Source organism: Bubalus kerabau, chromosome 4 (assembly GCF_029407905.1).
Source record: "Bubalus kerabau isolate K-KA32 ecotype Philippines breed swamp buffalo chromosome 4, PCC_UOA_SB_1v2, whole genome shotgun sequence".
NCBI classification, from domain to species: domain Eukaryota; kingdom Metazoa; phylum Chordata; class Mammalia; order Artiodactyla; family Bovidae; genus Bubalus; species Bubalus kerabau.
The window spans coordinates 162120426-162134298 of record NC_073627.1 but is presented as its reverse complement, the minus strand read 5'-3'; positions in this window follow the sequence as shown (position 1 = coordinate 162134298).

The window sequence follows — 13873 nt, the reverse complement described above, 5'->3', positions numbered from 1 at the left end:
TCTCAATGGGTCGGCGGGAAGCCCCGCCTCTCTTTGATATCAAGGACCCGAATCTTCGTCCTAGTGGTGAGACCACCCCACGACTACACCCCCAAGTCAGCGTGCCCCTTCTCCTGAAGCCGAACCCTCCGCTGCAGCGAGTTCCTGGACTTCAATCTGACTCCGGACCCCAGGCCCTGAGTCAAGGTCAGATCGTTTCAGGATGCTCCTCCTACCCCCGTGGCACTTTACCCTTCATCCATAGGAAATGGCGCTGGCTCCAGAGGAATTCCCCACAAGCTGCTCTTGTCCGTTTCCTGGGAACCCTGGCCACTAACCCCACCGCCATCGGAGGGACAGAGCAGTGGGGGATGGGCGGAAGAGGCGCTTCTGCAGAACGCAGGCCTGGGCCGCCTGCCTCCAGGACCTTTCCCCACCATTTCCATCCTGTCTGCCCCCCAGGGGTCTCTGGTATGACACCCCTCCTGGACCTTCATGCATGAAACTGACTTCGGGGCCATCTTATGGATCAAGGTGTCAGATCCTAATTTGACGATGAGGGCCCCTCTTGTGGGTGGGTGGGGAAGCAATTTTTAAGCTGAGTTCCTCTGGGCCCACAGTGCCTGGCAGAGGGTGGGGGGGAGGGCAAGTGGATCACCTGTGGTCACAGCCAGTCAGCCAGGCTCAGCCTCCATCTGTCCTATACGCAAAGTTATGAGCACATTTCTTCCAGACCCACCACTTCCCCCTCCACTGGGTTCCTGGCCCGGGCACCCAGTGTTGTGTACAGGTCTCTGTCTGGGGTACCTCTGGGGCACTGGACAGGGGATTGGGGACTTGCGTGGACAGTGTGGGGGGGGCTTCCTTGGGGAAGTTTCCGACAGCTCCTGGCAAACAGGCCTGCACGCTCCTTGCACCTCTAAGCATGGACCAGGGTCATCAGTTTATACACCCTGGGAGCAGGTGAGAAGCGCACTGTGGGGCACTCCTAGACCTGCTAAAAGTCAGAACCTGCATCTTGATGACCTCAGGGGCTTCCATGCACAGCCGGGGACCCTGCACTGAGGCAGCCAGGCCAAGGCTTGGTCCCCGACAGACCACCTACCCTGCTCAGCCCTCCAACCACGCACCATGTCTCCCCCACCCATGGCTGTACTCGAGGGGTCCCGTGTGAGCTCCCCCTACTCCTGGGATAACCGCTCGTGTGTAAGGGCTCAGCTTTGTGGCAGGGTGAATGGTGCCCTCCAAAAGAGACACCCACATCCCAACTCCCCATATTTGCCAGGGGGCCTTTTTTTGGAAATGGGGTCTTTGCAGATGAAATCAAGTTAGATAAGGTTACAGTGGATTAGGTGGGCCTTATGCAGGATGATGGGTGTCTTTATAAGAAGAGGAGAGGCACACAGAGACAAGGAGGCCGTGTGAGGAGGAAGCAGAGGTTGGGGGATGTGGCCACAAACCCAGGAACACCTGGAGCCCCAGAAACTGGAAGAGTTGGGAGTGATGCTCCTCCAGAGCCCAGGTCGGGGGGCCCGGTCCTGCTGACCCTTGACTTTAGACTTCTGGCCCCCAGAACTGGGAGAGAATCAATTAGTATTGTTTTAAGCCTTCCCGCCACCCCAGTTTGTGGTCGTTGGTATCAGAAGCCCCACCTGGGACACTCAATGTTCTGTGTCCCTAAGATCCACCAATCGACCGCTACCTCATCCAGGCCAGTCTTCCCCCGGTCATCGTGGGGTGTCTTCTCAACAATAAATCTCCTGACTCGGGAGAAAGGCTCATGCTGCACACAGGGGCCCCATCTGTGTGGGGCTCGAAGCCCATGTTGCCTCGGAGCGGCTCAGCCTCACACACCTGCTGGCCCAGAGGGAGCAAAGGGGGTCACAGACCTCTGAGCCCCTGTGACCTCCACACCCTGCCCAGTCATAACTGCAGACGACCGGGCCAGCAGACATTTCAGGAGGGCAGACTTGCTTATCTGCCCCCATTCCTCTTGCTTCACTGTCCTTTTGCATCCCCCTACCCCTGCTCCTGGGCTTCCCTTGGGCCTCCCTTGGGGCTCAGCGGGTAAAGAATCTGCCTGCAATGCAGGAGACCTGGGTCCGATCCCTGCGTTGCGAAGATCCCCTGGTGAAGTGAAAGGCTACCTACTCCAGTATTCTGGCCTGGAGAATTTCATTGACTGTGTAGCCCTTTGGGTCACCAAGAGTTAGACACGACTGAGCAACTTTCGTTTCATTCATCCCTGCTCCTGGTCCAGCCTGTCGAGCCGGCCCTCATGTTTGGGTCCGGGGGACACTGGTGACATCTGGGGACATTTTCAGTTGCATTTATGAATGCTGCAAGATATTAAATGCCAACAACGCCAAGGCTGAGAAATCCCACTTTAAGACTCTTCATCTTTTGGGGGTCATTGTTTGAGGATCCAATGGAGCCCATGGATTTCTTTCTCCCTGGGGAAGCACGCATAAGCCCCAAGTTTGTTTCACAGTGGGCAAGGTCGTGTGGCTGGGCTCTCTCCGAGGCTATCTTGTTCCCCAAACCTTCTCACTTCTTGGAATCAGAGCACACCTGGGAACGAGTCATCCCGGACATCTCTCCGCTAATCGGGCTGGTGTGGACCTGCACACACCCCGCACGCTGCCTGTGCCCAGCGGCCCCTGAATAGACTCTGGTCTCGAGCAGGGGCAGGCAACAGGCTTCCTGGGGCCTGACTCATCTCAGGGGAAAGCTCGGGGTTGCAGGGGCCATGGAAAAATCGGTAATGATCTGAAGACACCACAAGAAGATGGCTCATGCTCAGCTCCAGCTTTTCAAAATCTTGAACAATTTAGTTTATGCCATGATAACAGTTTCACCTAAAAAGGGCCCAATCAGGGACTTCCCTGGTGGTCCAGCGGTTAACACTCTGCCTTCCAATGCAGGGAGTGTGGGTACAATCCCTGGTTGGGGAACTAAGATCACCGCATGCCTTGAGATGTGGCCCCAAAGTTTTTTTTAAAAAAGGTCCAATCAACCGCTGAAAAACTTTTAAGGCTACAGAACCAAATCATCACTGACATTTGGGGTCACTGGGAGCTTGTGATTTGTATTAATAATAAGAAATACATTTTTGGCCTTTGTCCCCCGGTCCTGGCACAGGGCTCCTAAAACTCTGGGAATTATCTAAGTGGGGAGAACAGTCAAGGTGTCTCTTGTTAGGTGAATGAGGTGACATTTCGAAGAGTGCCTCCTTTCCAAAGAGGGGCACTGCTTGCCAGGGTAACTAAGCACATGGTTAGACGACTGAAACTTTCGGTCCCTCCCCTGCCCCCGCCCACTATGTCTGGGAAAGCCAGAAGGGCTTCTGCTTGAAGCAATCACCAACAGCCAGTGATTTAATCAATTGTGCTTGTGTGATGACTCCTCCATAAAAACCCCCAGAGTCTGGATAGCTTCTGGGTTGATGAACACATGCAAATTTGGGGAAAGTGAGGCTCAGAGAGCGTGAAGTTCCGTGCCTCCCCCACACACACCTTGTCCTGTGTATCCCCCTCCACCTGCTGTTCCTGAGTTTATTACGTTTTACAATAAGGCTGTGATCTACCAGGCAACATGTTTCTCTGAGTTCCATGACCATTCGACAAATTAATAGAACCCAAAGTCATTAGAATCTCTGAACAGGTAGCCACTGGGTCAGAGCGCAGGTGACAATCTGGGCTTGCAAATGATGGCTGGAATCGGGGGAGGGTCTTGTAGGGCTGGGCCTTTAACCTGTGCGGTCTGGAACTACCCCCAGATAGGCAGTGTCCACACTGAGTTAAGTTGCAGGACCCCCAGCTGCTGTCACAGAAGTGCTGGGTGGTGCTGGGGAAACAACGCATGCATGTTGGAACTGGAAGAAGCCTCGTCACTGATTAGTACAACTCGATCTTTCCTGGTGGCCATAACCAATGTCTTTAAGCTTGATGTTTATTTCAAAGTCAGAAGTTTTAAAGAAGATATGTGTGGTGAAGGATTTAATTGGACTTGGAAAGGCTATTCTTTCTCCTTTGTGAGCATGGCCATTCCATTATCATATGAGCAATAATGACATATGACTGAATATTCACATCACCAGTGAGAATGTCCTGAGTGCCAGACTCTAAGTTAAGTCCTTCAGGATACCCCGTGATGTACTGACTTGTTTCCCAGGTGGTTCAGCAGAAAAGAACCCACCAGCCAATGTAGGAAGTGCAGGAGACCTGGGTTCAATCCCTGGGTGGGCAAGATCCCCTGGAGGAGGAAATGGCAACCCATTTCAGTATTCTTGCCTGAAAAATTCCATAGAGGATAGAGGACCTTGGTGCTACAGTCCACAGGGCTGCAAAGAGTTGGACACGAATGAGCAACTGAACATGCACACTGTCGAGCAAATACTGTTGGTATCTCTGTTGCACAAATGGTGAAACTTCATGGCTGTTGGTGTTCAGTCATCCGATTTTGTCTGATTCTTTGCCACCCCATGGACTATACACTCCAGGGAATTCTCTAGGCCATAATACTGGAGTGGGTAGTGTTTCCCTTCTCCAGGGGATTTTTCCGACTCACCACATATTGTAAGACTAAACTTGAGAATTCTTGTTTTTTATTTCATTTCAAACAGCCTTTGGGTATCTGAAAGGACAGTGTAGGTACTTTCAAGATGTCTTCTGCAAAACAAAGCCCTTTTGGCAAATATGCTCATGATATCCAGGTAAGTGTTGCTGTTGTGTCACATCTCAGCCAGAAGGCAGATCCTAAGCTCTTCCTCTGGCAGAAACAAATTCACAAAATAAGCCAGGAAAGACAGCTGGAGAAACAAACCACACCAACAACTGGAAAAGCATTCCTCATGAGACAAAGCTAGAGAAAAACCCAACATCCTGGTGGCCCAAAAACCCTCTTGGCAATGAATGTTCAGTAAGGAAGAGATGAAACATATCAAGTTCTAAGGAGAGGAAATGCCCATGGCCAGTGTAGTTTAGAGATGGCCTGACTGCTCAGATGTAGACACACACCAATGTAAACCCTTTGCAGACAGGAGTGATGGTCATCACCATAGTGTTTACTCTGGTGACAACCTGCCCTGGGCACCACATAAGACAGCAGACCTGATGCTCTTCCTCTGCCCCCACACCATTCACTCATGAAGGCAGCTCAGGCGCTATCGTGCCCTGCCTGCCTGTCTGGCTCGTCCATGAGCTGTGACCACCTCCAGGGAAGGACTCTGCCTTCTCTTCTCTCTGCACCATGAACCTGCACACAGGGGGCCTTCAGAACCTCAGGAGATTCACCACACCCCAAGTATAGCCAGAACCCTCCCCAGGCATTAAAACGGCTGTGGAGTCACTTTGGCCCAAGCCCTGGTTACGGATCCCTGGAACCTACTACAGCCTCTACAGTGTGAATAATCAGGTCCTTTATGCACAGATTCCCGGCTGTGAGATCTGAGCTTTGGATTCATTGTCAGCTCTGTCCCTCCTGTGGCCGCCAGGTGGGCCGTGATATAAACAAAGGAGCTCATGAGCTGAGTTTCAAGGGAGGCATTGAAAGGACAGCGATGGATGGAACCTGTTACAAACTGAGGGAGGGGCCCTACATGTCTCAGAAGAGGCCTCTGGTGTGCAGGTGTGGAGGAGGGCCCCCACACTGCAAAGGAAAGAGAGGTACTCAGGGGCAAAGGCTCGTGGCCTCTCCTGTAGCAGCTCCAGTTGGTAGCTCGTGCACAGTGGACAGCCAATGTGGTCACATGAGTGTGACTCTTATTCCCTCACAAAGCAAGAGAAAGGGGGCAGGGTGTGGGAGTACCTGGAGGGTGTGGTGGGGTGGATGAAGGGAGGTGTCCTTCCTCTCTTCAGTGCAAATTGCTTTTGCGAGTCTCAGAGCTGCCAGAAGGCAGTCAGCAAATCAGGTCCCCACAGTATCCAGTGTGGGCTGGGTGCCTTAGCCCCTGTCAAGCCACACCATATGGCTTCCCTGAGTTCTAACAGCAGGATCTGGGGATTTTGTCTAGGTACACACTTCCTTGCTGTAGCTGTGTTACCTGTTACCCCCTTCTTTGAGCCCCAGTTTTGTCCTCTAGAAAAAAGACATCGATTGCTACCTTAGCAGGTTGCTACCTTAATCCTGTGAAGACTAATTAGGGTAATCCTACAATTAATAGCTCGCCTTAAGAGATATCAGTGAATAGCTGGCCTTAAGAGATACTGGGCTTCCCTGATAGCTCAGCTGGTAAAGACTCCTCCTGCCATGCAGGAGTCCCCGGTCTGATTCCTGGGTTGGGAATCCTGATCCACTGCAGAAGGGACAGGCTACCCACTCCCGTATTCTGGCTTTTCTTGTGGCTCAGCTGGTAAAGAATCTGCCTGCAATGTGGGAGACCTGGGTTCAATCCCTGGACTGGGAAGATCCCCTGGAGAAGGGAAAGGCTACCCACGCCAGTATTCTGGCCTGGAGAATTCCATGAACTCTATAGCCTATGGGGTCACAAGAATCTTCCACGAATGAGGGACTTGCACTTCACTTTCAAGACATATGACCTGAATCCAGATTAAACTGGAGTCTCCAAGTGTCATCTGGCATTTCTTCTCTGAAGCCAGCCAAAACCCACACAGTTGCATTTCCAGGGTCTCCACTTAGCCAGCTGGACAGAAAACCCAGCGTGGTTCAAACAAGCTGACAGACAAGCAGGAGAAGACTCACAGGCAGAAGGCTTCCCTCCGGTTTCAGGTGGAGCTCCGGGACCACAGCAGGAACCGGCGCTCTCAACCGCTGGGCTCAGCAGCGGCCTCATTCTCAGGCCAGCAGCTCTACCCTGAGGGGCTCAGGAAGGCCACCAACCGCCCCAGGCTGACCTCACGCCCCTCCCACTGCTGTAGCCTGACCTCACCCAGCCCCACCCCTTCTGGCAGAAGGCCAGCTCCTCTTCCCTTGATTCCAGCGTGAGGCCCGGCCCTGGGCCCCGATTGGTCATCGCACCAGTCCTGAGCCAATCACGGTGGCCAGGGGGGAGAGAACACACCGATTGGCCAGGGCCAGGTCATGGGCCCATACTCTCCAGGACACGTGTGAGGTGCTGCCCCTGTGTCCCCGGTGGAGACAATGCGATACCCCCAGAGCAGAGCTGAGAGTCCAGTCACTGTGTCCATGTGCTCAGTGTCCTGGGACGTGCCTGCTCATCCTCTCTCCACACCACTTTGTCCTCTGCAGGCACAATACTCATGACACACCTCTAACCTTCCCAAGTGCTGTTTCACGCACCCACATTCAAGGGAGCAGGTCCTCCTGTTGGAAGATAGGTTTGGAGATCCTCTCTTAACCTCTGGCCTTGTTTCTTCTGTCATGGTAGAATAATTTATTCATTCTAAAAACCCCCACAAGCACCACCACAGGCTGCTTTGCGTATTCAGGATTCTTAGCTGTTGTGAGTGGAGGACATGGCCCACGGGCCTCCCAAAGGGAATGAATTTTGTCCAAGGAAGCACCTGAGAGGCTAAATCAGTGAATCACTTTGCTGTACACCTTAAACAAACAAATTATTGTAAATCAACAATATCTCAACTTAAAGAAAAGATATTCCTTCATCAAAAATTGTTCGAAATTTTGTAAAATTTTTCTTTCAATTGTTGGTTCTTCAGTTCAGTTCAGTCACCCAGTCGTGTCCGACTCTTTGCGACCCCATGAATCACAGCACGCCAGGCCTCCCTGTCCATCACCATCTCCCGGAGTTCACTCAAACTCACATCCATCGAGTCCATGATGCCATCCAGCCATCTCATCCTCTGTCATCCCATTCTCTTCCTGCCCCCAATCCCTCCCAGCATCAGGGTCTTTTCTAATGCGTCAACTCTTTGCATGAGGTGGCCAAAGTACTGGAGTTTCAGCTTTAGCATCATTCCTTCCAAAGACTACCCAGGGCTGATCTCCTTTAGAATGGACTGGTTGGATCTCCTTGCAGTCCAAGGGACTCTCAAGAGTCTTCTCCAACACCACAGTTCAAAAGCATCAATTCTTCGGCGCTCAACTTTCTTCACAGTCCAACTCTCACATCCATACATGACCACTAGAAAAACCATAGCCTTGACTAGACGAACTTTGTTGGCTAAGTAACGTCTCTGCTTTTCAATATGCTATCTGCTGCTGCTGCTGCTAAGTCGCTTCAGTCGTGTCCGACTCTGTGCAACCCCATAGATGGCAGCCCACCAGGCTCCCCAGTTCCTGGGATTCTCCAGGCAAGAACACTGGAGTGGGTTGCCATTTCTTTCTCCAATGCATGAACGTGAAAAGTGAAAGTGAATTCGCTCAGTCATGTCCAACTCTTAGCAACCCCAAGGACTGCAGCCTACCAGGCTCCTCCATCCATGGGATTTTCCAGGCAAGAGTACTGGAGTTGGGTGCCATTGCCTTCTCCAATATACTATCTAGGTTGGTCATAACTTTTCTTCCAAGGAGTAAGCATCTTTTAATTTCATGGCTGCAATCACCATCTGCAGTGATTTTGGAGCCCCCAAAAATAAAGTCTGACACTGTTTCCCCATCTATTTCCCATCAAGTAATGGGACCAGATGCCATGTTGGTTCTTAGTATGTGTCTAATTGGTTTGGTGGTGTTTTGTGAGGTAGGGATCCAACTTACTTTTCCATATGGATACCAAATTGTCCCAATGGGACGATTCCTTTGTCCTCTCCTGGAAATGTCCTTTCTGGGTTTACATATTAAGAAGCTTTTTTTTAAATGCCAAGTATCAAGAACTTCAGAATTTTTTTAATTTGTAGAGCACCCCAGAGACATGTTTCCATTTCTGTGTCTTCTCTTTGCATTTCACCATTGCCAGTTTCTAGTATACACAAGTACCCTCAGAGGGTTCTCTGTAGTGAACCGTGTATGTTTCTGTGAGAACAGAGGATGGGAGCATGGAGGAGGGTCTGAGTCCATAGTGACCATGTAACTAGGCTCAGCAACCCCAATATTAAGTCTGGCTGAGACTTCCTAAGGCAAGGTCTGTGTTTCTTCCTCTCGGTGTCTGGATACGGAAAACGATGTTGGTGGATTGGGACTTGGGTCTCTGGGTCCAGCAGTGTAGAGATATACGCATAGCCTGCTTTTCCATTATATTTTCCTCCTGTGGGCTCTGCTGAGATGGTGTGGAGATATTTCTGCTAAAGGCTTGAGAGGTAGTCAATCCTTCTGCTTCTCATCCCCTGCCTCATCTGTACTTCTGTCATTTTTTTTTTATATAGCTAATTTTCAATGTTGTTAGTCCTTGTGTCATTCTGACACTCAGGCACCTGTAGTTTAATAGACCTCCAGCTCCTGAGAGCTTTTTGCCTGGTGGAGACATGGAGAACTCAGGGAGCAGCACCACATCACACTGGAGCCTGGACCAGAGAGAAGGTTCTTGCCAGGAAGGCTCCATCCCTGCTGTGGGGGGTTCGGAGTTATCACTTCTGATTGTGCATCCACCGGGCCCTCGGTGCAGGCCCCACTCTGAGATCTGGAAAGGAGGTGGCTTCCCTCATTGACACAGGACTAGTACTTTTTGTCCTCGTCCTTGTCCAGTCCCATTTGGTTCCCAGGCTCTACCCCTAACCCTCACCCACCGGATCAGGAGAGCCCCGTTCTAGAGGAGTTTCATACAAGGAGAGACTCCTGGAGACACTCTAACCCCCAGGCCTAAATAAGCATCTCCTTGGAGTTTCACAGCCCTGGAAGGAGATACTGGGTTTGTGTCCATTTTACAGTTGAATATGTTGAGCCTCAGATCATGGTGCAGTTTGCCCTGGGTCACTCTGCAGGTCAGTAGGTGAGCTGGGATTTGAACCCAGACTCTATGTCTTGGAGCCCATAACTGTACAGGTGTTTCTGCCCCTCGGTTAAATTTATTTCAGGTTTTTTTTTTTTTTTTGGATGCATTTGTATATGGGACTGTTTTGTTCTCTCTCTGATGGTTCATATCTTGCTATATTGCTGAGTTTACTAGTTTTAATAGTTGTTACTGGTGGAGTTTTTAGGGTTTCATATAAATCCTGTCGTAATCGAATAGTGACAGTGTAACTTCATCTGCTCCAATGGGGATGCCTTTAATTTCCTTTTCTCGCCTAGTTACTCTGGGTAGGACACTTCCACTACTATGTTGAACAAGACTGGGGAGAGTGGACATGCTTGTTCTTTCCTAATCTTTTAGGAAAATCCCTGTTGGCTCAGATGGTAAAGCGTCTGCCTACAATGTGGGAGACCCAGGTTCGATCCCTGGGTTGGGAAGATCCCCTGGAGAAGGAAGTGGCAACCCACTCCAGTACTCTTGCCTGGAAAATCCCTGGTAGGGGGGTCGCCAAGAGTCGGGCACAACCGACGGACTTCACTTTCACTTTTCACCTCTTTGCCACTGAGCTGGATGTTAGCTGTGGGCTTGTCTTATATACCCTTTAGTATGTTCTATGTATAACCACTGTATTGAGAGATTGTATCAAAATTGATGTTACCCTTTGTCGAAAGCTTTTTCTGCAATTATTGCGAAGATCATGGGATTTTATTCTTAATTTTGCTCATATTGTGTATCACAGTAACTGATGTACAGATAATAAATCATGCTTGAAGGCACGGAATGACTTACATTTGATCATAGTGTATGATTCTTTTAATATATTCATCAATTTGGTTTGCTAATATTCTTTTGAGGATTTTTACATCCATGTCCACCAGGGTCAGGGTTCTCTGGTGTTTCATATAGTAAAGAATCTGCCTGCAATCCAGGAGACCTGGATTTGACCCCTAGGCCAGGAAGATCCCCTCAAGAAAGGAATGGCTACTCACTCCAATATTCTTGCCTGGAAAATTCTCTGGACAATGGACCTGGTGGGCTACAGTCCATGGGTCACAAATAACTGGACATGACTGAGTGATTCACACTTACAAGACTGCTTCTTGACATTCTTAATATCTAAATTTAAGATTTTATCTCAGTCAAAAATTACAGTCAAAGGCAAAATGTCAAAAGTCCAAGAGTCCTTAGAAATAAATGACAATAAGGCATAACAGATGAAAGCAAGAAGGACTCCACATAATTTACTTTTCATAAGAATTTTAGATCTTCAGAGGAATTCTCATTAAGCTGAATTAAAATGCAAGCTTTAGTTTACAATGGAAACCTTTTTTGGTATTACGTTTCTATGTGGAGACTGAAATTTCATTATTTATGTATGATATCTTAAACAATGCTTTGTGGCTATTCAAATCATATTTTCAAAACCTTTAATGACATTTCTAAGCACTTATAGTGGAAAAATAACTAGGAATAGAAGATGATCCCATATAGCTTTAGATGACAGTACAGATGTGTTGAATGATAGTTTTCAGATTGTATTTATTTTTAATCAAAGAATAACTACTTTACAATGTTTGGTTGGTTTTCCTCATACAACAACACAAATAAGCCATAAGGATATTATCCACTCTTTGGTGAGCCTGCCTCCCACTTCCCGCTATCCCACCCTCTAGATTGTCACAGAGCTCCATGCTGGGCTCCCTGTATTATATAGCAACTTCCCACTAGCTAGCTATTTTGCATATGGTAGTGCCTATGTTTCAATGCTACTCTCTCAATTCGTCCCACCCTCTCCTTCTCCAGCTGAGTTCAGGAGTCCTTCCTCTACATCTGTGTATCTATTCAGTTCAGTTGAGTTCATTTCACTGGCTCAGTGGTGTCTGACTCTATGCAACCCCATGAACCACAGCACGCCAGACCTCCCTGTCCATCACTAACTCCGGGAGTTTACCCAAACTCATGTCCATTGAGTTGGTGATGCCATCTAACCATCTCATCCTCTGTCATCCCCTTCTCCTACCTTTAATCTTTCCCAACATCAGGGTCTTTTCAAATGAGTCAGCTCTTCGAATCACATGGCCAAAATATTGGAGTTTCAGTTTCAACATCAGTCCTTCACACCCAGGACTGATTTCCTTTAGGATGGACTGGTTGGATCTCTTGCAGTTCAAGGGACTCTCAAGAGTCTTCTCCAACACCACAGTTCAAAAGCATCAATTCTGTGCTCAGCTTCTTTTTATAGTCCGACTCTTACATTCATACATGACAACTAGAAAAACCATAGCCTTGACTAGACAGACCTTTGTTGACAAAGGAATGTCTCTGCTTTTTTAATATGCTGTCTAGGTTGGTCATAACTTTCCTTCCAAGGAGTAAGCGTCTTTTAATTTCATTCCTGCAATCATCATCTGCAAGGAAAGATATAAGCATCTGAATGCAGAGTTCCAAAGAATAGCAAGGAGAGATAAAAAAGCCTTCCTCAGCGATCAATGCAAAGAAATAGAGGAAAACAATAGAATGGGAAAGACTAGAGGTCTCTTCAAGAAAATTAGAGATCCCAAGGGAATATTTCATGCAAAATGGGCTCGATAAAGGACAGAAATGGCATGGACCTAACAGAAGCAGAAGATATTAAGAAGAGGTGGCAAGAACACACAGAAGAACTGTACAAAAAAGAGCTTCATGACTCAGATAATCACAATGGTGTGATCATTCACTAGAGCCAGACATCCTGGAATGTGAAGTCAAGTGGGCCTTAGAAAGCATCACTACAAACAAAGCTAGTGGAGGTGATGGAATTCCAGTTGAGCTATTTCAAATCCTGAAAGATGATGCTGTGAAAGTGCTGCACTCAATATGCCAGCAAATTTGGAAAACTCAGCAGTGGCCACAGGACTGGAAAAGGTCAGTTTTCATTTCAATCCCAAAGAAAGGCAATGCCAAAGAATGCTCAAACTACCGCACAATTGCATTCATCTCACATGCTAGTAAAGTAATGCTCAAAATTCTCCAAGCCAGGCTTCAGCAGTACATGAACCGTGAATTTCCAGATGTTCAAGCTGGTTTTTGAAAAAGCAGAGGAACCAGAGATCAAATTGTCAACATCCGCTGGATCATCAAAAAAGCAAGAGAGTTCCAGAAAAACATCTATTTCTGCTTCATTGACTATGCCAAAGCCTTTGGCTGTGTGGACCATGATAAACTGTGGAAAATTCTGAAAGATATGGGAATACCAAACCACCTGATCTGCCTCTTGAGAAACCTATCTGCAGGTCAGGAAGCAACAGTTACAGCTGGACATGGAACAACAGACTGGTTCTAAATAGGAAAAGGAATACGTCGAGGCTGTATATTGTCACCCTGCTTATTTAACTTCTATGCAGAGTACATCATGAGAAACGCTGGGCTGGAAGAAGCACAAGCTGGAATCAAGATTGGCGCGAGAAATATGAATAACCTCAGATATATAGATGACACCACCCTTATGGCAGAAAGAGCAGAGGAACTAAAAAGCCTCTTGATGAAAGTGAAAGAGGAGAGTGAAAAAGTTGGCTTAAAGCTCAACATTCAGAAAACGAAGATCATGGCATCCGGTCCCATCACTTCATGGCAGATAGATGGGGAAACAGTGGAAACAGTGTCAGACTTTATTTTTGGGGGCTCCAAAATCACTGCAGATGGTGATTGCAGCCATGAAATTAAAAGACGCTTACTCCTTGGAAGGAAAGTTATGACCAACCTAGATAGCATATTGAAAAGCAGAGACATTACTTTGCCAACAAAGGTCCATCTAGTCAAGGCTATGGTTTTTTTAGTGGTCATGTATGGATGTGAGAATTGGACTGTGAAGAAAGCTGAGCGCTGAAGAATTGATGCTTTTAAACTGTGGTGTTGGAGAAGACTCTTGAGAGTCCCTTGGGCTTCAAGGAGATCCATCCTAAAGGAGGTCAGTCCTGGGTGTTCATTGGAGGGACTGATGCTGAAGCTGAAACTCCAATATTTTGGCCACCTCATGCGAAGAGTTGACCCACTGTAAAAGACTCTGAGGCTGGGAGGGATTGGGGCAAGAGG